At 37.0% G+C, this 25,019-nt stretch overlaps 1 protein-coding gene across 8 annotated transcripts in view; it reads left to right on the top strand.

The window, feature by feature from the left end:
* SOX6 (SRY-box transcription factor 6) overlaps positions 1-25,019 on the top strand; it is a 373,678-nt gene that overhangs the window by 99,818 nt on the left and 248,841 nt on the right. The window contains exon 1 of one of the 8 annotated variants that reach the window (XM_032112417.1): positions 10,325-10,819. The exons of the other annotated variants lie outside the window; for them this stretch is intronic. The gene's annotated coding sequence lies outside the window, so the exon portion shown is untranslated. Of the gene's footprint in view, positions 1-10,324; positions 10,820-25,019 lie in introns of those variants that run through there. 8 annotated transcript variants of the gene reach the window in all.

Consider the following 25,019-nt stretch of genomic DNA (forward strand, 5'->3'; position numbering starts at 1 on the left):
ATGAAAAAACATTTGTTTAACTGCATGGCAACACAAATATTTTACCAAGTGAAGGCTGACTGTGCATTTCATTATGACAAAAGGTGCTGGCTTGAACAGAAAAAAATAAAGCAAAATGCTATATTTCTAGGATTTAAGATATTTGCTCTATATGGGAGTTATTTTACACCTTGCAATAAATTTATGCATCTAACTCTTTAAATTCTCACATCCCTTTTCTAATCTGAAGAAGTCTGTTGGAAGGAAGTGCTTGCTAATGTTTCCCATCAAATACAGATGCTAGGCAGAAGTTCCTGAAGTTTTGTAGGGAGTTCCTGGGCTCACCCAAGCTGTTGCCATTCTCATTCTCCTCTCCTTATTTCTGCTCCTTCCTCTTTTGCTGAAGCATCTGTTCTCTGAGGCTGCTCACCTGCAGCCCTTGCTCTGTCCTGCACCTTGTGGTGTCCTCTTTTAGGTACCAGAGCAGAGAAATGCCTCTGCATTTCCATCTGCTCTAAGTGGTGAGTTTTGAAAAATAGGCTGAAAACACGACCTAATGATTTTGTTTAAATGTAGCTGTACATGTGGGTGTATATACCTCCATATATATGTTTGCACACACATGCAAGGTGTGCATACATATATATAAATATAAAAATCATAGAAACTCAGTCGGGATAATAATTTCAAAACCCATTTGGGATAATCATATTTTTCACAAATGTTGGAGAAACCAGGTAGTTGTACAGTTCATTCTCTCTGGTTACCAGCAAAACTTTTATAGATATGTTAAATTATCTTGGTGGAATTTGAAATTGATTGCAGTAATTAAAAATGTAGGTGGTTTTACTTATTTGCATTACTTTGCTTACTGAATTACTTTAGTTTCCATGAGTATGATAGTTTTCAGCTGTGTTGCAATAGACATTTCCTAAAAATTTAGATATACCCCAAAATATTAATATGTACCAAAACCGACACTTTTTCAAAACCTATTACCCTAAGCTCTTTGAGAGTGAGCTATAAATGAGTCTCTGTGCTGTGGTTTACAGTATCCTCTTTCTAGATAGGTTATATTTTAGTTGCCACTCTTTAGAAAGGAAAGATTTTAAATCCTGATAATTATATGGGCAGAAAAAAAAGAGTTCTCAAAGACTGGAAGGTGCATATCATTAAACTGCAACAGGTGTACCTTTTGAGGGATGTTAATGTGTGAAACTTTGATATATGGGGCTTTGAGAAGTGTAGTGAAAGTGCCTGTTTGCAGCACTTTCCAGGTCTGAAACACTGTGTGGCACAGCTTCAGAAAGATTTGTCAGCCTGAAAGCTGATGCAGCTGGAGCAGGACTTTGGTCTGAATCTAAGACAGATATGGACAGGATATATTGTGTAAACAAAGTGCAGTCACTGTCCTGGCTTGATTAAATTGTCTGTTCAGATCCACTTTTTAATAAAACAATGCAGAGGTATGACTGGCTGATTGGGTATTGAAAATGCCAACATTAGAGAAAGAAAATTAAAACCAAGCAACTCCCCAAACTTTTCTCTCTCTTTATCTGGTTTCATTTTGAAGTGATCCCTGTTTCATATTGCTTAGAGATTCAGATTCTCTCATTCCTCCTTTTTAGCAGGAGATCTCAAAGCAGTCTAGAAAGGTGATTTATAGAGATGTTGTTTCCCTTGTTTTACACAGAGGTAAACCCAGGCATAAAGAGGTAAATAGCATGTCAGATGCTGAGTCAAAACTAGGCCTTGCACTTTTGTGTGCTTCCTTCACTAGAGAATACTGATTGGAAAATTTTGACTAGTGGGAAAATTGTAGGTCAAATGCTAAATGTTACCTAGTGAATCATTTTATGAGGAGATATCGAAGTTCACCACATGGTTATCTTGTGGGTGTAAGTCTGACACTGTAATTGTATATGCATGGTGGTTTCTCTCTCTGAGCTATGGTGGCTTCAACAGCAAACTGAAATCCCTTAACAGGTTCTTTTTGCATTATATATGTGTGTGTGTGTGTGTATATATATATATGTAAATATGAAATAGTTTATCAAATTAATTTCTGACACTCATTATAAAAGAAGTGATAAATTGCATAGATCAGTATTCTCTTGCAAAAGAGAGTTTGGAATATAATAACCTTATCATTTATTGACGTCAAGTGATAATAACCAGAAGGTTGGAGTTGACTGTGTGATATTTTTTCTTCCATAATTTATCTAGTTTATCCTCAGGACTTAAAAAATTAGCAGGTATAAAAATATGAAGGTTCTAATTGTGAGGAGAGTTTAACATGTTGGGTGAGAAGTTAAATGGTAATTCATAGGGGTAAAAAAACCAATTCGTAGGGTACCAAAACCAAATAAGAAATTTATAAAGGATTTGAGCACCATTTTGTACATTGTCTCACAAATTAGATGGGAATGGAGTTCTGGAGTGAGATGGGATATCTAGGACTGCAAAAGAGTTAAATAGTTAAAAGAATTTCTAGGGGTGAATGTGGCAATCTGACTTGAATTCAAATATCTAAGTTGCTTGGTCCTGTAGTTCTTAGGGCTGAGAGAGAGTTTGTATGGCCCAAATGCAGCGTTTTGGAAACCCAAGGAGCAGACAGTTCTGCTTTCTCTCAGCTGACAGACATACAAAGCTGTGCATACAGTGATGTCAATATGGACTGACCAGGTATGCAGGGAACCTGTAGAGAAGGAAACAAGGAAAAAACTGAGAGAGGTTGTGCATAGTGGGGCAAACCCAGAGAGCAGCTGCTGGTGCTCAGAGATAAGAACCATTCTTCATGGTATATGAAGATAGAGAAAATTGCTGTTCTGTGCAAGCTGTTAATTTGGACAAGAGAATTTGGTTCCATTGTATGACTGTTGTGTGGGTTCTATTATGTATATATATTCCCATACTATACAGGTTCAATTATATAGATACATATACATACATATAACCATACACCGATGCAGGGGGCTACTTGAGTAAAGAAACATAGCAGGAACTCACTTCCCTTTTCTTCATGTCTTTGGGTCAAATCTCCGTACTTATTATGCATGAAATTTCAACAATTTGATGATGGTTTTTTTCCTGGAAATACATTTTATTCTGCTGTCCATCAGTGCAGAGCATGTTGTGACTTTTGCTCCACTGTATGAAAGTGAGGAAGCAGATTGTCTTTGCTCAGTGTTGGCCACCAGAGCTCCCAGGGTCAATGTGACAGAGCACTGTAGCCCCTCAGAGGTATAGCTTAATGGACCCGGTTGAATTTGTGATGTGTCCAAGGCCAATCAGTGCCTTGCTCTGCAGACCACAGCAGCAGGATTGTGTAGTATTTGAGTGCTTTACCAGTGTATCTACCATGCCATGCCACTAGCTGCTGCTCTGACAGCCTGGCTCTTGTCAGGCTTCTGCACGGAATTCTTAGATTACTGCTGTTCTTTTACATGTTTTTCTACATAATACATGGATACTCAGCAATAACCACAGGACATGAAGTACCATATTCATGGAGGCACAGACTGTACCTGGACAGCTCTCTAGCTGCTAAATGGGAAATGATGCAGATAATTTGCTATCTAAGCAGCTCTGATCTTAAAGCATGAATTCATATTCTGTGTAGGATACTAATGCAGATTTTATTACTTGTTCACTAAAAGAGCATTGGCATACTTAATATATTTTAAGGAATAAATAGATCTTTTGGGAAACAGTGTATTTGCATTGTGCATATCAATGCAGTAGCCATACCAAGATGCCTCTAAAGCACACTGTTAGGATGAATTCTACAAAGGAACATAATGAGAATTTCCTGACTGTGAGTTGTAAAGGACAGAGCCACCTATCACTATGCACAAAGTCTGTTTTTCATTAGATGCTAGCTCTTTTTTTGTCCTTTATAAATAAACTTAGCAGTGTGTTTTCTGTCTCACAGAGGTGGTTTTATTCAAGAAAAAATAACAACTAATAGGCAGCCAAAGAATACTGGTCGATGATACATGTGTCTGTGAAAACAGGTTCACGTATCTTAAGATGTGATTATCTTGGCTGAACAGAAGTTTAAAAAAATAAATAAATGGTACTACTGGCTGATGACAGTGATATCTTAAAGTTGTAGAAGACTACTGTGAAGTTCAGACTATTTCTAACCAGACTGAATACTACTATATGGTTTTATTATTATTTTATTAATGCTTTGTTTGCTACTTTTTAAGCAGCACAGGTATTTGAGTGTTAAGTGAATTGAATTTACTATCTTTGCAAATAAGAGTAGTTTCCTTTTCTGTGTAGGTCATTTAAGTGGCATACATGTAATCATGTCAATATTTTCAAAGGCAGGTTGTCGATTTGTTCTTCAGGATTGGGACTATATGGTGAGGGAATATGGTGGCAGCAATGTGGCAGAATCTGTGTAAAAAGGAGACAAACAATACAGAGCGTGGACGCATGGGTTTGAGATTATGATATATAAAGGACCATGCATATGGTTTAATTTGCTTAACCTGGCCACTCTGTAATTTATCTGGAGAGCAACTGGATCACGTTTTTCATTGAGCAGCAGTTTTGGGGACACTGGGAATTGAATTCCCACAGTACCTTCCCTCCAGACTGATGAACTTGTATGTAAAATATAACGCTACAAAGGATTAAAAGTGACTGAAAAGACACTTTGCAGTCATTTTTGTCCCTTAACGATCAATTAGGGATCACATGAGAAAGGCAGAAGACCTCTGGGAATGAGCAGACACCAAGGCCAGCATAGCTGTTCAACATCTTATCCGACTTCCTACTACTGTGACCTCTGAGGAACGCTGTCAACGCTGTGCTGGTATGTCTGGAAGGCTGCGATCTTTGTGGTGAAGATGTCAAGTTACAGAGAAAGTAGTTTTTCCCTCAACTGTTGGTAAAAAACAAGTCAAGTGGGGTTAATCTTGACTACTAATGATTTTGGCCTTTTTAGGATGGTATTATTTGCGGTGCTGAACAGCTGCCTCTACTGCTGCTGTTTGGACCCAGTGTTGGCACTGGTGGCAAAGCTTTGCTTCTTTGTTGGTATCAGGTTGTGTCCCTCTGGGTGCTGGGTGACATTTCAGCCTGCCAGAGATGTGGACTGTGTGGCAGGAGGAGGATTGGGTCTGTGTACAATTTTGGTGGCGCAGAAGACTGATGAATATTTCTACAGTTTCGAAAAAGGAAGTTACTGAAAGCTTCTTTTTGTCACCGGAACGTGAGAGTTCTTTTCTTTTGAAATTTTGTGTGAAGCAAGTTTGCTAAAAATCCAATATTCAAAAACCTAGAGCCTCAAGTACCATGAGGTTTAAGGAAATGTTTTCTATTTGGTTTGAGTCTTTGAAGACGCATTACCAGACTTTCTCCTATTGCATATTTTAAGGAAATATCATGATCTAACTTAATTTTGTGTGTTCAATGACCTTGCTGCGATGGATGGTAAACTGGGAGAGGGCAAAAATATACCTGTATTTGGGGTGTTTTTGTGCATTGCTGCCCTTTTGTGAACAAAGAACAGAAGCAGAATTTATCACAGCAATTTGGGGCTGTCTCCTTTGAGATATACAGAAGTGTATCTGTAGCTTCTGCCCAAAAGGGGAAGAATTTTCCATCCTGTGCTTTTCTCTGTGCCTGGCCCAAGTATCACCTGGCCCATGGTGATTTCAAATGTTTTTCTCATGCCTTACAGTGTCTGAATGGACACAGATTTCTTCCCAGTTAACATACAACAATCTCTTGTGCTGACTACTGAACTCTGATCTTTGGCTGGATGCACGCTTGTTTCTTTAAGCACATGTGGTGCAGAGCTGACCTGGAGCTGGGTAATTCATAAGAGCTGGGTGTTATTGGTATTACTACTACTTGAATGAGTCTGTATTATTTTGCACAGCAGTGTGGTCACCTGGCAGCAGGTCATTAGCATTTTAGGTTTCTTTCCCTCACAACAACGCACAACATGCTAATTAGAGGGTTTTGAAAGCTAAGCAACCTGGTTTAAAATCAGACATTTTAATTTGCAGCTTTAATGGCTGTATTATAATAACTGGCTTGGCTCGGGGGAGAAGGGGAGAGAAGCACTTCTCATGTTCCAGTAGAAAGGTCCAATATAACAGAGGCTGAAAAAATTAAAAACCTCATAATTTGACCTTTGCCTGGGATAAAAGGCTGTTTCATAACAATTTCCTTTTGTTCTTTGTTTAAGCCATTACTCCAAAAGGAGCCTCCGATTAATCTAAGTAAATGCATCATTACAGTCCTAATCCATGTCCTTCTGTCAGTGTCTGTTTTAATTAAATAAGAAACACTAGCAGAAAGATATCACGCACAAAGCTGTGATTGGAGAAAGAGGGTTGTTTGATCAGGGTGAGATTAAAAAAGGCTTTACTGTTTTGTCCTTTTACTCTAGATGCCATAATGTAGGTTAAAGGAAGAAAACTTGCCTAATAGTTTAGCACATTGCTCCCCATTACAATATCTAAATAACCAGATTTACCAATGAAACTGTCCCAGACACTCAATTAATTATATACAGAACATTCACAAACAGATGATATGGCAGCTTGGTTTGAGTAATTTGACACAGTAATATTTGAGACTGTATACACAGTTGGCCAGTAATTGTATTCAAGTTGCAGGTTTTTTATATTAAATAAAACATTGATTAAAGCTATTTATGTAGTTTCTTTCTTTCTAGTACTTGTGGCTCCCAAATTGTAAACATGTTCTATTGCAAGCCCCTGATTTTTTGAAAAATATTTTTGTTTCTCATAAAATCAGAACAGTTATTTTACAGCGGTGAAGGGTTGAAGAATCCATTTAATAAATGTCATAACATCCAGGTAGTTAATATTGCTAAAGCAATGCATATATAAGAGACTCTTCCTCAAGGTAGCATTTCAAGATCCCTGTGGTGAGGGTTTTCTCCCATATCCAGGCCATTATTTGATGTAATGAAAAGAGAAAGTGTGCAACACAGAGATTGTTAATTAATTTAGCCTAACAAGATGAAGATAAATGAAGCAAAGCATGGATTGAATGAAGCAAGAGGTCTTATTTACAATTTAATACTACTTTATATTAGGCATTTTTCAATTTACAAAAGAAAGGAATTTAAAGAAAAGGTATTCTGCAAATGCATGCAAGAAAACTTTACATTTTATGAGTGGTTCCTAGAACTGCTGAAAATAACTTTTGGGTTAATCTTTAAGTTTTCCTCTCTCTTTTTTTTTTTTTTTTTTTTTTTGTTTCCCTGTTCACAATTATTTTTCTCAATTTGATTTACAATATGTTGATAGGAATGAGAAAAATTAAACCCTAAACTTTTTCCCCATTGAAATCAATAGAATACTACCAGTGGAAACTCTTGCAAGGCCAAATAGTACAGTTTTTCATTGTTTATATTAATCTAGAGTCATAGCTTATTTTTTGAGCAATTTGTGTGTAGAAAGACGCATTAAGAGGCGTAACTACAAGAATACAATAAGATGTGATTTTAGTTTCCATTCCAAAGTGTAAATCTATTGTCGCTTATGTGTTTTCAACTGTCCTATTGAAGTGAAAGCTAAGAGAGGAATCCAGGATAGTGTTAATTAACAGCGATTTTATGTAATAAAACTATGATTTTTGATTTCGGAAAATATTTCTTCTCAAGACCATGTTTGTTTTAAACATTTTGTGAGAAGTTGTAGTTTCTAATTTCTTAACAACTAAAAAAACCCCAAGATTAAAAGGCATGTCAGAGATTTTAGATGTCTCTTCTTCCCAGTCCCAAATTTAAATAAAGACTATACAAAGCTAACAGTAAGCTACAATTTGCATCAGTTCAGTCACTGCATATCAAGGTGTACATTATTCAGTTTCCCAATGACAAAATTTAGGGTATAATTCTTTAGATGTGAAGAAAAAAAGTCTGTCATTTTTAACATCTAACAAACTAATCAACAAAAAAAAGTCCTGTGCTGTGACTGATTAAAGATGCCTTTATCAGTTTGTCCTAAACCCTGAATTGTAAATGATGACCAAACATACTAGGCCATTTTTTTTTTTTTTGATAAAACATCCTCATTTTACAGATGAATTGGGTCTGTCCACTATTTGACCTTCTGCCATGATTTCTGTCTGCAAAGGAAATGCCTTCCTTCCTTTTGCAGTAGCTAGACAGGACAGCGTTATCTACAAGCAGTGTCACTACAAGCAGTGGTCGCCACAAATAGCATTATTATGGTCTCTATGTTTTTATCTTGGGGGTCATGAACAAATCCATGCAACTGCTTCTAAAGATTTCAATAAATAGGACTTTTTATGCAGACAATTGGCTTTTATATTACTTTTAAACAAAACTACTAGTCCATCAAGAGTTTCAAAAGGAAAACAATTCTACAGAGTGCTGGTATGGCAGCACAGACCAATCATTATGGCACCCATTCTCCAGTCCTTTATTTTTCAAGTCCACAACAATAGGTTGTTGATTCAATGGACAAGACCAGAACAATTAAGTTCTCTGTTTAGCAGCAGTGCAGCATTTTAATGCCCTCCTCTAATAATGGTCTCATTATTGTTATTCTAAGACTGGGCCTCAGGAGGAGGAATATTTGCTGGAGGTACGTCATTATTTTGCAAATTTCGATTAGCTCATCATGTTGTCTGTACTGTGAAAATCGTAGCTAATTAGGGCAGTCAGTTAGACTACCAGCTTTTGAGCTTATGAGTTAAAAGGTAGCACACTTGATAGGCCAATGATGTGAAAAAGGTGGTAAAAAGAGGGATTAGAGCTGTTGCCTTAGTAACTCTAACTTCCATCTGTGCGGGAACAATGGACCTGTGTTTCTCCTCCACCTTGGTGTAAAAATTGGTTTTGTTTCGAAAGGAAGGGGCTTTTTATGACAATCTGGAATTCAGCCTAACGGGGTGTAGTTTTAGTTGTTAGAAGAGACCATTGGAGGATAGGAAAGATGAAAGGTCATGGTGAGCTCCAAGGACATGAAAGGTCATTGTCTCTTGTAACAATAGTGGATTGTTTGGTCCCATTATTTCCAGCCAACTACTCAGTCAGGTGATAGAAAAGATACTACCAGTTTAGTCAGGTGGAACAGGAGAGAAAGATAATGCACCTACTAAAGAACAAAAGATAACTATAATTCGCCTTTATTAAACAAAGTTGCACTTACTTGTGGCCATCCTCTGAAAAGGGTTGTTTACTGACTTACTATTCCAGCCTGCTTTGTTCAGCACTGCCTCTGTAGGCCATCACATCTCTGGGAAGCAATCCAATGTGTTAGAAAATGTTGTTTAAGCTTTCTTCCCATGAAGAGGAGCCCCCAGGAGTACCACTGATGTGATACTTAACAATAAATGTAGTTGTTGTAGCTTTCTCACATTATTGGCATTCTTAAAAGGTTTTCCTTCAAACACAGAATAAAATTAGCTATAAATATGAAATAAATTTGCTTCAAAACTTTCTAGCATTTAATCATAAATTCTACAGCACATATTGCAGAAAGTTTACAGCAAACTGTATTAGGCACTACTGAATAGAGAGCAGAGACCTATAGTTGTGTAAAAAGAGATTAGCTATAGGACTACTCTTATGCAAAGGGAAATAGATAAAGTCTATCAGTGCTTTGCAGAAGCTTTAGGAGACTCTGTGCCTTTGTTTTAAGGAAAAATCCAGAACTACTGTCGTATTATTTAATAAAACAGCTATAGTGGAGTTCATGAGGAAAGCATTTCTGTTAGTGAATAGAGCTGTCACCTCTTATATTTTTCCAAGAGCATCCAAAAACCCCAATTCACTGTTTTTCAGAAAGACTTTTCCCCCCCTTTATAATTTCCCTATTTTTATAGCATTATGCCTTAGTCATCCGTGCAACAAGTGTATTTTTCCTTTTCCTCTTACCTCTGTCCACAATCAAAGCACATCCTGAGATCTATCACATATCCCCCAAAGATTAGTTTCTTTAGGTGAACATTTCCAGAATGTTCCACATTCTTATATGAGCTCTCTGAACCCTTTTAACAGGTTTGTTTTATAATGTTTTTACTCGTATCACAACAGAGCTGCCAGAACTGTATTGAATTTTTATGAAATTGATAACATATATGTAATTTACTACTATTACACTTGAAAAATAAAATTACATATAATTTTTAGGTATCCCATCTTAAACTGTTCTGACCTCATTTGAACTCCCCTTTTTTAGCTTTTCTGGGCCTCTCTTATCTCATTTTTACTCCTGGCCACTCTTGCTTTCTGACAACACAGATGGGTGGCCTTGCACAAACTGATAACTGTGGCAATTTCTCAGCACACTAGTCACTAATAAAAGATGTTATTTTCAGAATTAGGCAGGCATGTGTCATACTTACTCGCTGGCTGAAGATGAGAGGTCGAACTGTGGCTTCCTGGGAGTGCACGATCGTATGAGCCATTGGACTTTACAGCTCCCAGGTTGTTGATGCATTGTTTTACCAGCAACTAGGTTTAGTAATTAGAGTCTTTCAGAGAAAGGAAGTCTTGCTTTAAGTATTTGTAAGCTTTTAGTTTTTTAAGATAACCTATTCTTAATTTTCTCTTTAGCTTGTTGTTTAGTTCTCATTTATGTGATAGCCTATGTTTTGTTATTTTTGTATTACAATGAGCCGAACAGTGTAGACTGCTTAGTTCAAAATGGGAGCCCTGCAAAGGGTTAACCAGCAGAGAATTGCAAATGAACTATCAGGAAAGTTGATTATTAATCCAGCAAGAGAGAAAATATCCTTCCAGTTAGCAAGAATTAGTACCTGAAGAGCTGATAATATTGTTCGGGCTGTCGGTGTGGAATGGCAAAACCAGGTAAGCTAATCATCTTAAAAGAGCAAAATCTTTTCTTTCTGTTTTTCATTATAAGAGAGTTTAGTTTTTAAAAGAATCCTTGTTGTTTTACTTAAAGTATCAGCATGTGAAACAGTGTATGTTGATCCTCAGTTTCCTCAAATGAATGAAAGAAATTAAACTTGTGTTTAACTTTGGTAAGAAGATACGTTTCTAAGCCATATTTCTAAGCTACACTATGCATGTAACTGTGAAATATCATAACAATTCTTTCCTGGCTTGCGGTTAAGTGTGAGAACTGATTACAAAACCTGGAGAGTCCTTTGCAATTGCAAGCTAATATATTACATAAGTCTGTCTTTAGTTGTGCTTGGACATATTGTGGAGGTTTAAAGGAACTTTTATGTTGCAGAACACTTTCATCCAGATTTATTAGATTTTAGTTTTCACACTGTAAGAATAATTTATTTAAATTTGTTTGGATATTGTGAACACATTTCTGTTCATTAAGAAACTTTTGTTTTTGGGGGGGTTTTCAAAAATCTATGATCTGGGGTTAGAAGGAAATGAATGTTTGGTAAATATACCACTGTGTTTATACAGAGAAATGCAAATGAAACCACTAGATCAGTTGAATATAATCTCATAGTTTGGTAATTTTTAAAAACTCAAAGTCCTATCTTGGGAAAACTTTCAAATCTGTGCCCCTGACATTAAGAAGTAGGTATGATAAACGTTTCTTTTTTTCAATGTAGTCTTTACTATTTAGCTTATTATAAGAGTTGTGCAAAATCTTTTAAATGATAGTTTAGTACTGTGGAAACTAGAAAGTCTGTATTCAGCATTTAATAACTTTTGCTAGGTTGTGTGCTGTTACTTAAATTGGTAGTACTTAAAAAAATTCTGATTTGCTTGTAGAATGGAATTCAGTATTCACATGATGTGACTACAGTATCTGTCTCGGTGAAAGAGTTTACCAAGTCCAGATTTTAGCCTGTTGTGCATGAAATAGCCTGAAAGCTATATGAAAGGATTTGTGGTGATACAAGAATGAAAATACAGATAAAATCTGCAAGTATTCCAAATTTAAAGGCTGAGCCCCTGTAGCAATGTAGTTCTATGGGGTCTATGGGGTAACATTTAATGAGCCATAGAGAAAGGAAGAAACCTTTTAATTTTGGGAATGGGATTAGGATATGGCCTCAGGCAAAGGAGAAAGAGAAAGGAAGAAGAGGAAGTGGGGAAAGTGAAAGGGAGAAGTGGTGTTTATCTGACAGCGTCATTGTTTTGCGTGTGACTTTGGCCTCCCCGAGCAGAGGAACAGCTGGTGGCCAAGTTCTCTGAAGGGCGTCTCACCATGTTAAATTAAAAACCCCGAATTTGCTTTGGATGGATCTATCAGGGCAACAAATGGTGGCATTTTGGAAGCTATGCTAAATATTCTGATATACATAGAGGCAAATAACTTCTTGAGGCACATTTTAGCTGAGTATTTTGAGGAGAACAGGGACAATGTAAATAAGCTGCATTTTCTGAGTTTGAACACCAGCATCTAGGAAATATATAAAGAGCAAGAAACCCAATGATGAAAAAATTATCACACAGGAAATGATATACGTAGAAAAAACAAGATTGTAATTAGTGGAGGAAAGTAAGAAACTGATTAGAGAAATGAAGTTTCCCAGATGTTTAAGGGAAAAATGAAAGTTACATTAGATAAGCTCTTTTAACTAGTATTGGAGAAGAATGCTTGCTTCAGAATGGGAAAGCTAGACTTAAAATTAGAAAAGAGCTGGCAACTTGAGTTTAGCTCAACTGCTTTCCTGCACGAGTGACTCTTTGGAATGCTCTGCTTGGAACATCATTGGGAACAACTAGTGTAGTGCTGTTGAGGAAAAAGTAAAACACCAAATGAAACTCCCTGTATGCTTATTTGGAATGATTCAGGTGCTTATTTACTTATGTGTGTACTAACCCACAAATTAGACAAATTGGTTGGATTTTGAAGTAATACTTCAGGATTTATTGTATTTCATGTATATATGTAGTTGACACTTGAGCTCTAGCACAGTACTGGTTCAACTGGTTCATTTTAAAATTAATTGTAAGCATTATCTTATTGACAGAATCCTAAATCATCAAACACTACCTGCAAATGAACAGAAATAGTCTTGATCCCCCACAGCTATAAAACCATGTAAATAAGCTGTTATTTAATTATTATTATTTATATCAACTGGGATAAAAGTAATATTCTCAAGTAAAAAATAGAAACAAAAGATATCAAGCAGAAACTGTGGGGTTTTTGTGGCCATTCCAGTGACTTGTTTCAAATTCAACAACATGATAGTGTAACCTTTGAAAAATGTCCCCCTACAATTCAGTTTAGCTGGCACCACTGCTTTTGTGCCAGTTCCTGTTCTCAGTTGTGTATTACAGGAAAAAAAATGCAGAAAAAAATTCCAACCAAAAAAGTTAGACGTGTCTGGAATAGGTTGATAAGAACATCATCTGATTTACTGGAACTAGCTTGACTGAGCAGGGTGTTCATGTTAAGTAAAACTGTATTTTCTTCAACGCAGATTATGTAGATCCCAACTTGTTTAAAGGCTTAATGTCTAGGAAAGATGAAGTTCCAGAGGTCTCTGACTGACTAGACACACATCTGGAAACACAGCTGCACTCAGGGGAGGCTGCTGAAGCAGTTAGCCTGCAGCAAGCAAGCCATTCTTGTCACTACATGGTCAGGGCAGTAAGATGAGATGATGTGGAGGGTGGAGCATAAATATCTATATGTTGCTTGATCCTCTACTTTATAAAAACCTGTTAGTAGCCAGAAAGAAGCTTGTCTACAGAAACAGATGGCCAAAGCAAAGTTTGGGCCAGGTTATTTTTGTTTCTTGGACCACACCTTGTCTGTGGTGACAGTACTGGAGAGAGAATGTGTTTCAGTTCATTAGGAGCTCGGTGAAGCTATATGGATAACACTGAAGTGTTTTATAAGATTCAGTGTAAAGCTGCATAGTTCAAGGAAGGTCATGTCTTATTAGCTATGGCTAAGGTCAGTTATCCACACAATGAGGGGGAAACTCTTTCATAAACAAGTAGATAAATATGGGGCAGGTGGTGCTTAGCCTGGCTTCAGGCTGTAGTATTACCAAAAGAGCTCACAAACAACTCCAGCTTTACTGAGTCCCTTATGGAGCCTCAGCAGCATAGAGTGGTCAGATATTAAATTACAAGGTTATTTCATGAAAAAAGGACAAATTCAGGGCAATGTCTACAAGATACTAAAGAGAGAATATAAAATCATTTGAACACTTCTTCTGGAAGAAAATAAATTATAAAATGCTAGAGCTGAAAAAAACCAAATTAAACTTACCTCATCTAAATACAATAATAAAATAGACCTAGCGTCTTGTGTGTTTTGCTTTCTGCAAACTCTGTAGTGTTCCATGTGTTTCAAAAAAGCTGGTTAGATACATAGGTGTTTATTAGCACTTGATCCGTGTCTGACAACAGAGAGAAATTGTATGAGATTTCATTTTGCCTTTGGGGCTAGCTTTTTTACTGTCTTATAGAAAATAATTATATCTTAAACAGCTGCAAAAAGAGAAGAGCTTGAAGAGTTAATTGAATCACATGCTGCTAAAGGAAAACATTTTTTCATTCCTTTTTTTTTTCCTCATCTGAAGTAGGAGTTACATGTGTTCCTTATTACACCCAACATGTTCCAGTAGTTTTTTTAAAAGACATACCCATGAAGCAGCATATTCTCAAAGACACATTATTTTCAGCTACTAAATCCTGGAACAATCAAATGTGTCGCTTTTCACCTTCTGAATACAGTTCTGTGGCTGTAGTGGATGATAGCACATAACATCCATAGAACTGTAAAATGTATTCCCCTGCCTGTCTTTACTATACAGGTTTTGGGTGTATTTTTGTAGTTGCCAGAGGAAAATCTGCTGGCATTCTTTCAAAGATAGTACAAATCAGTGTTGGTGTAGTTATTAATTATTCTGTGGTTTTTAGACCAAATGTTTTAATTGTAGTAAAAACACACACAAAAACAACCACCCGAGACAAAACCCACAGCAAATTTACTTAAACTGTAATCACCCAAGTTTGTGAGAGCCAAAGGACAGCGGACTGAGTGTTTTCCCACAAATGGGTCTCTTGTACAGACTGCACTGATGAGGTTGTGATGTGCAGGTGTTCAGTATCGTAGGCAAACAGGGGTGTTCAGAACAAAGTGGAGATTTTTCAGGGCACTTTCTGCTTCAGTAGGTCAAACAACTGAACTCCATGGTGCTGGGAGAAGGCCAAAGCTGGGCACTTCAGCAGCAGCTATCATGCACATCCTTTTGGCCTTTCTACCTCTGAACAGGAATGGATGAAGTAAAAATATATACAACAGTTTGTCTGCTGTCTAATATTTTATGTTTGTGTGCAAGTTTCCTGGCATTTTACAGTAGGAGAATCACGTATTTAAACCTCAGTGAGAATTGCAGTAGCCAGATCCTAATTATTTATGCTGTTTATTTGGATTTTTTTTTTTTTTCCAAAGCAAAGTTTTCATCAGGACTGTGCTTGTTTAGTTCCAATTTAAAGAATTGTTCTACCTCCCTATGAATTTGGATTTTAAGAGCCACGTGTATAAGCATGCATCCCAATTTTTGCATGAAAAATATGAGCTAAATCACAAATGCCCTTGTTCTTGCTTTACCAGAGTAGGCTTTTAGCATTTACTGAGGTAATATATGTGGTTTACTAGTGTTTATAATAATCTTATCTGTGATTTTTCAAAAAGACTGCTTTTCCTTTGAGAAAAGTATTTTTAGGACGTTGTTGATTCATCTTTCTACTTTTCCCATCAGTTGTATTCCATTTAACACTATCACCACCTTAGAGAGCACAGTGTTGAGGGAAAACAGAGTAGCTGCTGGTGACCTTGTGACAACTGTCTGGTAAACCTGATTACTAACCTAGAGTGTTGTTTAATCTATAGGCCAAATAAAACCCTGCAGGAGAGAAACATTGTTTTGTTCTAAATGCCTATTAGGAAGGGAGCTGCTGTGTTATAAGCAGCAGAATAATAAGCCTCCCTGGCTTGTCGGGGTTCAGATCTGGGCATTCAGTGCATACTTGCCTAGACTTCCTATTGCAAAGAAAGAGCTAAGTTTTGGAACTGATGTCGAAGTCAACTAAAACAATAATCAGTAATAGCAGCTTTGTGTTTCAGGGAGGATCAGAGTCTGCTTTTTAACTGTACTGATATAGTTCTAAAGGTAGTATGTGGACTTCATTAAGGTTATTCTCTTCTGCACCCTACAGCTGTGACATGGGATCCAGAGTTACTGGGTCCTCTGTCTCCTGCTATCTGCTTTTAGCTGTTTTGTCTCTGCAAGCAAAGAAAGAAACAAATAAAAGTGACTACTTCATCTACTAGTATCAATAATAATTTCTGCATTGTATGAGAAATGTCCCTTTCCTGTTTTCCTTAAACTGATGTTTTCAGGGAATAAATTAGAAAGAAAGCTTGGTGCCAGCAAATAAATTTTTCAGCCTTCTTATAAATGTTTTTTTCCCTATCATACCATTCATTATCCTTCAAGGGTACAATCAGCATGCCTTAGGTCATAGAAGTTGTAGAAATTTTAATTCATCAGTGGTGATCTGATTTTACTTCTACAGCTCCAGCAGTGAAGCAACAATTTCAGTGTAAAAAATATACCAGTATGTTAAAATACCTCTTCAAAAGTACTAGAACTACACAAAATGGGTTGACTGATATCATCCAAATCTATAGAGACTCAATAATATAGTAGGCAATTGAAAGAAAAAATATTTTAAAAATATATTGCTTTGTGACCCTGTAATGTGGTTCTCAGAACCAGAGTGGGAAGAGATCTGCACTTTAGAAAATTTGTGAGCAAGCAATATATCAATTACTGTAGTTCTCACTGGTAACAATTAGCATAGTGAATTCCACCTATATTATGTATAGGTGTGTCAGTCTAAACAACATATAATTATATGCAGGTTAGAGAACTTTGATCTACATATTTGTGTATCTGTGTATACAAGCATGCACACACATACATACACATATGGATACGAGTCCATTTTGTCCACTACTTACATGTATTTATACATATGCAAATATATAGGTGAACATATATATGCATCTAGTGGTCATGTGCACAGTAATATTAGTATGTAATTTTCATACTAATATTTGGCACAAAGCTTCACACTTCCTTAGAAGTACTGTCTGTCTTCCATATAATCCTACTTTCTGAGGAGACAATCTATAATTTAGAGGACAAATACAGGAAAAATTATTGAGAATTACTTGATAAAATCAGGAGTAGATGAGAGTGCTTATGATTCTTCCAGGCCATTGGTAGCAGTTTTATTTGTGTAATGCGTGTGTCAGTTCTAGCATAGCAGTGGGCCTGTGGCCATCCCTGTGTTCTACCTTGCACTTGAAGGATTTCTATTATTAAACAAATAGAGACTTGGACATTGTATGTGTTTAATTATTAGCTAAGATATTATTAAAATTGTGGTTAGAGATTATAGAGATATTATCAATATTTTTGCCATTTTAAAAAAAATTATTTTTTGTCTTTTTTTTAGAAAGATTTCAGAGGAAAAAATCTTTAAAAAAATAACTTCCTGGCAATATCTGTAGTAGTCCATGAAGGGCTGGTGTCTTCTAATTTATGTAGTAGTCTGGAACATAATTCCTTTTCTCATTGTTTCTGTTACTGTCTTCTGTAGAATATCATCATCTTCTAATGTGATATTATGTTGTGAAAACTGAAGATTAACCTAATCAAAATAGCTTTGAGATGCTTAATTAGATTTTTTGTGTTTGCTAGAAAATAGATTTTTTTTTAATAGCTTTTATCTGTAAATGTTTCTTACAAGAATAAGTGAGTCTTTCTAGTATTCATCCTACTTTGCTGATCAGACTTCTTTAATTGTAAGAAGTGTCTATCCCTTTTCTGTCCAATAAAAGATAATAAAGTACACATACTTTTCAGCTTGAACACATAGGAAATGTTTTCTTACATCCTTGAAGTCAGTGGACAAGTAATTAACCCCAAAAGTTACAATATTTTTAATAACATTACCACTGATGGCCTTATTTTAGTGATAATTCAGGGATTTTTAACCTACAATTTAAGAAAGCACTGCTTCTCATTATATGATGTTACAGAATTTTTGTGGAACTACTGGGATTCGTGTGTGATTGGTAGAGATTTGCAATTGGCCTGAGAGTATCAAATTTGAACTACTGAACACTTGTACATTTGTGTTCAATGGTGACCTGAGAATCATGGACTAGTAATAAGGGGGCAAAAAAAGGGGGCTTGTGTTACATTTTGGTTTCAACAGCTTAATTCCCACCTAAAACAGTTTTGAAAACTGTTCCCTATACTCAGTCATTTACTCTTCCTGCCAGGTAATTGTGGACTCACTGGTAATGCTTTGCTGGCTTTAACATTTCAGCTTGCAGATAATACTTTTTTCTTCTCTTCAGTGTTATTTGATACCATTGTCATAGCTGAAGACCCAAGTCTCTCTCTCTAGTCCTCAGAGTGGTATTACTCTAATTTCATGAAACCCCATAAAGACCATTAAGCTCCATACAGGCACCTGCACTTTGCTTATAAATTACAGATATCAGACTAAGAGGTCAGGCATGTAATTTTCATAATTTAGAAATAATACTGGATCAAGATTTTTAATACATTGGTCTGTTGCCTTACAGCTTTTGATAGTGCCAATTTTTCTCTGTGTAGCAAACATGGCATAGTTACCTGACCTTTGTTATCCCATTGTGTTGGTTTATAGGTTGATAACCATTCTGTGAGCTATGAGGTGTGGACCTGCCCCTGCTGCATTCCCTGAACTAAAGAGAAAAAGAAAAAGAAGAAAGAGAGGAAAAAAGAAACCCCTCTCCACTAACCATTAAATTGTAGGGTGATCTGGAGATAAAAGCAGAATCTCTTTTTTGCTTTTCAAATATTTGCTTGGCCTTCAAAAGGTATTTGCCTTTTGTGTTTACATTGGATTTATTTTTTTGGCCTACATGCAGAAAGAGAATGATACATTAAAGAATAATGGACAATAGTGAGGAAAATGCTCTCAGTTTCCACATCTAGCCTGCATTTTCTACTTTAGGTTTATTTTTTTAATCTTGTCTACTTTTATTTAAATAGAAACTGCTGAGTATTGTAAAGGGCTGTAAATGTGAAAGTATCAGATGAAGTACAGTACAAGAAGATTATCTACAGGTTGGCAGGCAGTAATGAGAGTTGGCAAAGTGCCATTTTCCTCTATGAGCCTTTGGGACCTCAAGTTATTTCTGTGTGTGGCAGAACAATGTAAGGCTTCAAAAGCCAGTGTTCTGTCACTTGCAGGAGTGCTTCTGCTGTTCCTGAGAGAGGCAGGTGAGGTTTGTCTCTGTAAAGTTGTATAAATCTTCACCAAGGCAAAAGGAAAGATGTTTTGGCTGAGAGTTGACATCTGCACCATACCATCTTCGATTCTTTCCTTATGGATGGCATTGGAGCTTCCTTGGAACCTGCATTGTTCCTTGTGGATTTGCTTTCATTGAAAGAGCAGGGTTTAAGCAAGTTTATATAAAATATAATTTAATTTAAAACCCCATATTTAAAGGAAGTACCCCTTTATGAAAATTGCCTGTCCCAAGGTTATCTTTTCTGTTGCTCAGGTCAGTCCTTTTGTTGTGTTACACACAACTACTGCATCATCAAAAGCTTGTGATTTTGTTAGAGTGGAGTCATGAGACGGAGATATTTCCCAAATCTTACTGTAATGTTTAATATTTTTGATGCTACTAACTTAAAAACAAACATGACCTAATGATTTATTTGAAGCATCTTGATTAACGTGCTTTCAAAACATGGACATTTATATTAGATAAAAATATATTTCACCACATGTACGTCATAAAGCTCTTAGTATGTTACAGTTTGTGAAAATTACAGTCAGTTAATAATGTGTCAGCTCCCCACTGTGTGCTTTGTAGGGTACTGAATGGGTGTTACAAGATTTATTTGCTGGATTTTGCAGGTTTTCTGTAGCGTGTCAGATGCCTTGCTGATTGCTTGGTGAAGCCTAGAGCATGAGCTCCCTCCTGCAATGTTTACTTTAAGTCAATCTACATTTGCTTAAAAGTATGACAGGATTAAAATCAGATCACCTCCTTGGAATTCTCTTAAAAGCCTGGATACTCCTTAGTGAGACTATTGTGCGTAATTTAGACAAACACTTACGTGGGAATCACAATTTACTTCATAGTTCTTAGAATTACAGAGAATGGATTGTTGATAAAATGTGTATTGTAGTGTTGCTAAGTGAAAATAATATTGCAAATAATTTATATGTTACTCTGGAATTTGGAAGGGGGATAGGAGGCTATTTAATGTTTATTGACTTTGTTCATAATGTAATTAGAAGGAATCTCTCTCCTTTTAAGGCTTTCATTCTTATGTATTTCCTTGACCTGCTTATGTCTTCTAATTCTTTCATTCATAGAGAGAATTATTTGGCCTTGTTGATATAATGTTATTTTCCAACTAAAGTCTTAGAAAGTGGGAATGCTCAGTTAAGTTTTGAGTTCTTTTTAGTCATTATCTTGCTGGCAATTTTTTTTCTTGCTGGGATTACATTGGAGCATTTCTGTTTAAATGTTTCCATCCACGTCCTGCAGTGCAGGCAGACTTGAAGTTTAGTTAGAAGGTGCAGAAACACCTGTTTTCAAAAAGTATAAAATCCTGAAGACAATTGATGACTGGGATTAAAACTGTAGGAGTGTCAAGATGCAGGCAATTTGGGCAATGCAGAGGTGGTCTCTGTGGTGTTCCATCGAACTGCCATATGGAATGCTATATCAGGATAATATGGTTTAAACTGGATGGGTAAATTTCTGTGTGACTTCAGGAGCATCTAGCACCAACTTGTATAGCAATTGGATTTAATAGGCAAAAAAATCAAAGGGAGTTTAGAAAAAGAGAAATTGTGTGAGTTGATTTAGGATTTGAGGCTCTTGTCTGATGCTAATAAAGGTTTCTGATGTCATTCTTTTTGTAGCTATAATGTACACTGCAGAAATAATTTGTATAATGTGTGCTTGCGTGTACTATCTTGAATGAGGTATATGTTTATAATTTCTGGCTTTCAGATTTAAATCTGTGAACATAACAAGAGCTCAATGAGTTCTGATAATAATAGTCCTATAATGCAGAGATCCTGAGAACTTCCTTGCAAATGGAAGGAGTCATTCATCTCACAAAAGTGGTAGAGAAAGAAACTTGCCAGAGCTGCAAAGAATCATTTCTGCAAGGGTCACATAGAACAGATTAGACCATAATCAAAATATTTTTGGGACATTTTAGGATTTTGAGCGAGGTAGTTAAAAAGAAGCTTTGAGAATGGGTGTTTTGAGATGTATATTTCAGATCTACTGCTTTGTCCACGTTTCTATCTCATGTGCCCTAAACCCATGCATACTATGAATTATAGGCTTTAATTCCCTGTCTGGTTTCTACTGAGACCAAATATCAGGAGAGTAAGGCTCTTTTCCAGGTAATTATTGGGGGAATTATAGCCCTGGTTGTCTTTCTGCTTCTTTTTCCCATTTTGTGTGTAACTATGTATGCAAAGTAGGAGTGGTAGAAATTTCTAGAATCAATATGGAACAAAAATTTATTTTTTAAACTTTTTCTTCTAATTTGCAACTTCTCCAAGCTTTCTTCTTCATTTAAAAATTGCCTTTCTTCCCTGCCTTGTAAAAACATATTCATTTTGTGTTGGTTTATTTAGAAATATTAGAGCACTGTGGGCAGAGGTTATGGAGATATCTTATTGAATGTTTCTTGCAAGCAGAATGAAATGGTAATTTTCTTTCTGTCTTGTATTTTCCCATTTTTTATATATTTGGTTGTAATTGTGTTTCATTGTGGAAGGTGCTTTCCACAAACAGGCTGGACTGGCACACTGCTGGGGCACCTTCCGGGAGCCCTGTGGCTCTGCAGACAGTGATACAAGCTGATAACATATTTCTATCTTTCTAGCTCAAGACTTGGAGTGTTTAAAATACTAAGTTTCCATCTGGTCATTTTCATAAGGTTTCTGGCAAGTCTAATGGAGGTGTTCCTAAAATCTTCTCAGAGTATAGCACCATGCTGGAACAATTCCTCTGCAACCTTTCAGTTGGTGTCAGGTGACAACTTTCTGGTTGGTGCTGGACGGAAATTTGGTCCATCAGGCATGTTCATCACTGGTTTAAGCTTAACCTGGTCTCTGGGCTTGTTTTAAAGTACCTCCATCTCTGCTTTCCTCCCCATGCCCCAAAACCCAGTGCCTGGTAAAGCCACCTAGGAGAGCCCCAGGCTTCTCTTGACCCTGTTATTAACCGTTCAGAAGGAGGATGAGTGGGAAGCACCCCATAGCCTCAGGTCCCCTTTAGAAAAGTCTGGTGCAAGGGCTGTTAGAGCTGGTGGTGATTGCAGTGGGAACTAGGGGGAAGTGTGTACCCATTCCCACTGGTGATCCACGAGGTCTGCCAAGTAAAGCTGCACCTTAAAATATCTTGAGTGAAATCCTGATTCTGCTGAAGTCGCTGGGTACTTAGGCATTAATTTTATGTCAGCAAGGATTTCACCAGTATTTTTATTTTGCAGCTGTGGAGGGGGGGAAGCCTGAACCAAGATGAATGTGACTTCACGTTGTGAAATAGATTCTCTGCTAGTTTCATCCTTGCCTTCCTCCCATCTGAATAACTGTAAATGATGTTCTCTGTTAATAAGTGTGTACTTTGTCTAAATTGCATTTATTTTTCTTTTGACATATATACCATTTTACTATTAATCATCCCCTTCTGCTCTTTACTGTACAAAGACTCTGTTGTGCTGATGGAACATATTTAATCTTTGCTATGTTGTATTTTATTTCTATTGTTGCTTTCCCATTTCTTTATAGAAAATCTTTCTTTATTGACTCTTAAATCATGGGTTAAGCCCTTATTGAAAACATGTTCTGTATGTACTTCTTGCGAGTGAAACGAGTTCTTTTGAGGTTATAGGCTAGGCTTATACAAATACTTCGCTATACAGTAAAAATTCAGAGGTCTCCTATATGTTATCTAAAGCTAGAAACATACCCATTTACTCAGCAGCACATCATAAAAGAGTTGCATACTATGTTCATGTCTGTCAGTGCCTTAAGTCATCACTCTACAGCCTTTTTTAAATTCTCTTTTTATTGAAACCAAGAAACAAAACAAAGACAAAAAAAAAGCAAAACCAACATCAATTACATGTCAACATGACATCAAACAGCATAATATATCAGAAAAATAAATGTATGATCTGGTGACTCAATGATTTCTGTCCCTATGGCATTTATGGAGAGGTAAAGAAAAGGCAAATAGCTACACATCTGTGTTGGGAAAAATGTCCAATATAAAATTGGCCATCATGACAACATTAGAAAGCTCTCAGCTGAGATTACCTGGAAATAAATAACACACGGAAGGGAAAGTGAGGTTCCAACAGTCTTGCTCTTATATGTGTTTAGAGTTTTGTGCCATGAGCATTGTGCATGTATAAATCTTCTTATACAAAGATTATTTTAAGGATCGAGATATTCTACTTGCTGATGCTAGGTCCAGGTTTATAGATGGATGTGCAGTACAGCTGCATGCAGAGCGATGCAAAAGTGCAATGAGAAAAAAAATAAATCTCTGAAAATAAATGTGACTATCTGGTGGAACTATTAAAATGAATACTGACTCCAAGCCTATTTGTATATTTGCTGAAAGACCTATGAAAAAGCCTCTTTGTATAAGTGCTAAACACATGAAAACCACTGAGAATCAGTTAAGCCCCTAAAATAATAATCTGGGAATTCCATTCATTATTATAGCAAAGGGCATCATAACTTTATGGTAAGTAGGGAAGGGTAGGAGAGAGGTGAGACTGTGGGGGTGGGAACTAGAGAAAGAAAACCCAGAAAGATCCAGAATCAAACACAGCCTCTGTTATTTGAATTTGTTGTTCGTTTTCAATGGAGTGATAACTGGAACGGCTCAGCCTGAACTGCCTGGCTCGACACTCCCCGTTCTAAGGAACTTGGATGTGTTTCACAGCTTACATCTGGACAACAGGGCACAGGGAAAAAAGCCACCAGGATGGATCACGTTCTCTTTGCACAGTTAGGACTTGAACCTAACATATAATAAACGTATGACCAAGAAACCTATGTACACATAGACACATACATTTATGTATCTACACACACACGTTCATGTGTGTATAAATCCAGATTCACATGGAATTTCTCCTCATTTTGCTGTTAGGTTCAGTTCACAGATCTATGTTCTGTCTCTCCAGAGTCACAAGAAATTACCTTCTGGAATTTATTTCTTTTTTCTTACCCAGGCTGGCTATTTATTCAGTGCTATCTGAGATGTCTTTTTGTTAATCTTATTACAAGTACCTCTATAGGCCTCAAAGGAGGTGATAAGTGACCCACTGGACCAGGAAACGGTGCTTTCTGTGAGAGCAGGGGATACATAATGAACTCCTTATCTTATCTTTTAGATCAGCGATAACTTCAGTGAGATCACTTGGTCAATATTGTACATCTCACTCTACGGCCACGTCTCCCCAAAGCAGTGACAAAATACCTAGTACCCAGTACATGCAACTGGCTGCTATGCATGGCAGAGCAGAGCATTAGCCCAGCACAGAGCCTGGGGGAGAAGCAGCTCCTGAGGGGGGAAAAGAGCAGTACATGGAAACCTCAAAGGAAATTTAAGAAGGGACGGTGTGAGTGTGTGCGCGTGTGTGCGTTGAAGTCTGAAGGCGGAGAACTATGAGGGCTATGTGGAACATTTCCTGGGGCTTACCGCTCATAAACGTGGCAGGATCGTCAGCCCTGCAGCGTCCATACCTTCCTGCGGGGCCCCTGCCAGCGCCCCTGCGCCCAGCAGGCGCTGCATCCCAGCCCCAGGGTGGGAGCTCCTCACTGCATCCTCCTGCTTGTGTGTTAGCACTCTCCCACCCCACGCTCTCTCCAGGCAAGGAAGGACTTTTCAGTATCCCTGTACATTGCCCCCAGATGCTTGGATGTCAAAGTGCAGAGGATAAGGGGAATTCCATTTCTGTTCCATTTT

The sequence above is a fragment of the Corvus moneduloides genome, chromosome 6, assembly GCF_009650955.1.
Source record: "Corvus moneduloides isolate bCorMon1 chromosome 6, bCorMon1.pri, whole genome shotgun sequence".
NCBI classification, from domain to species: Eukaryota; Metazoa; Chordata; class Aves; order Passeriformes; family Corvidae; genus Corvus; species Corvus moneduloides.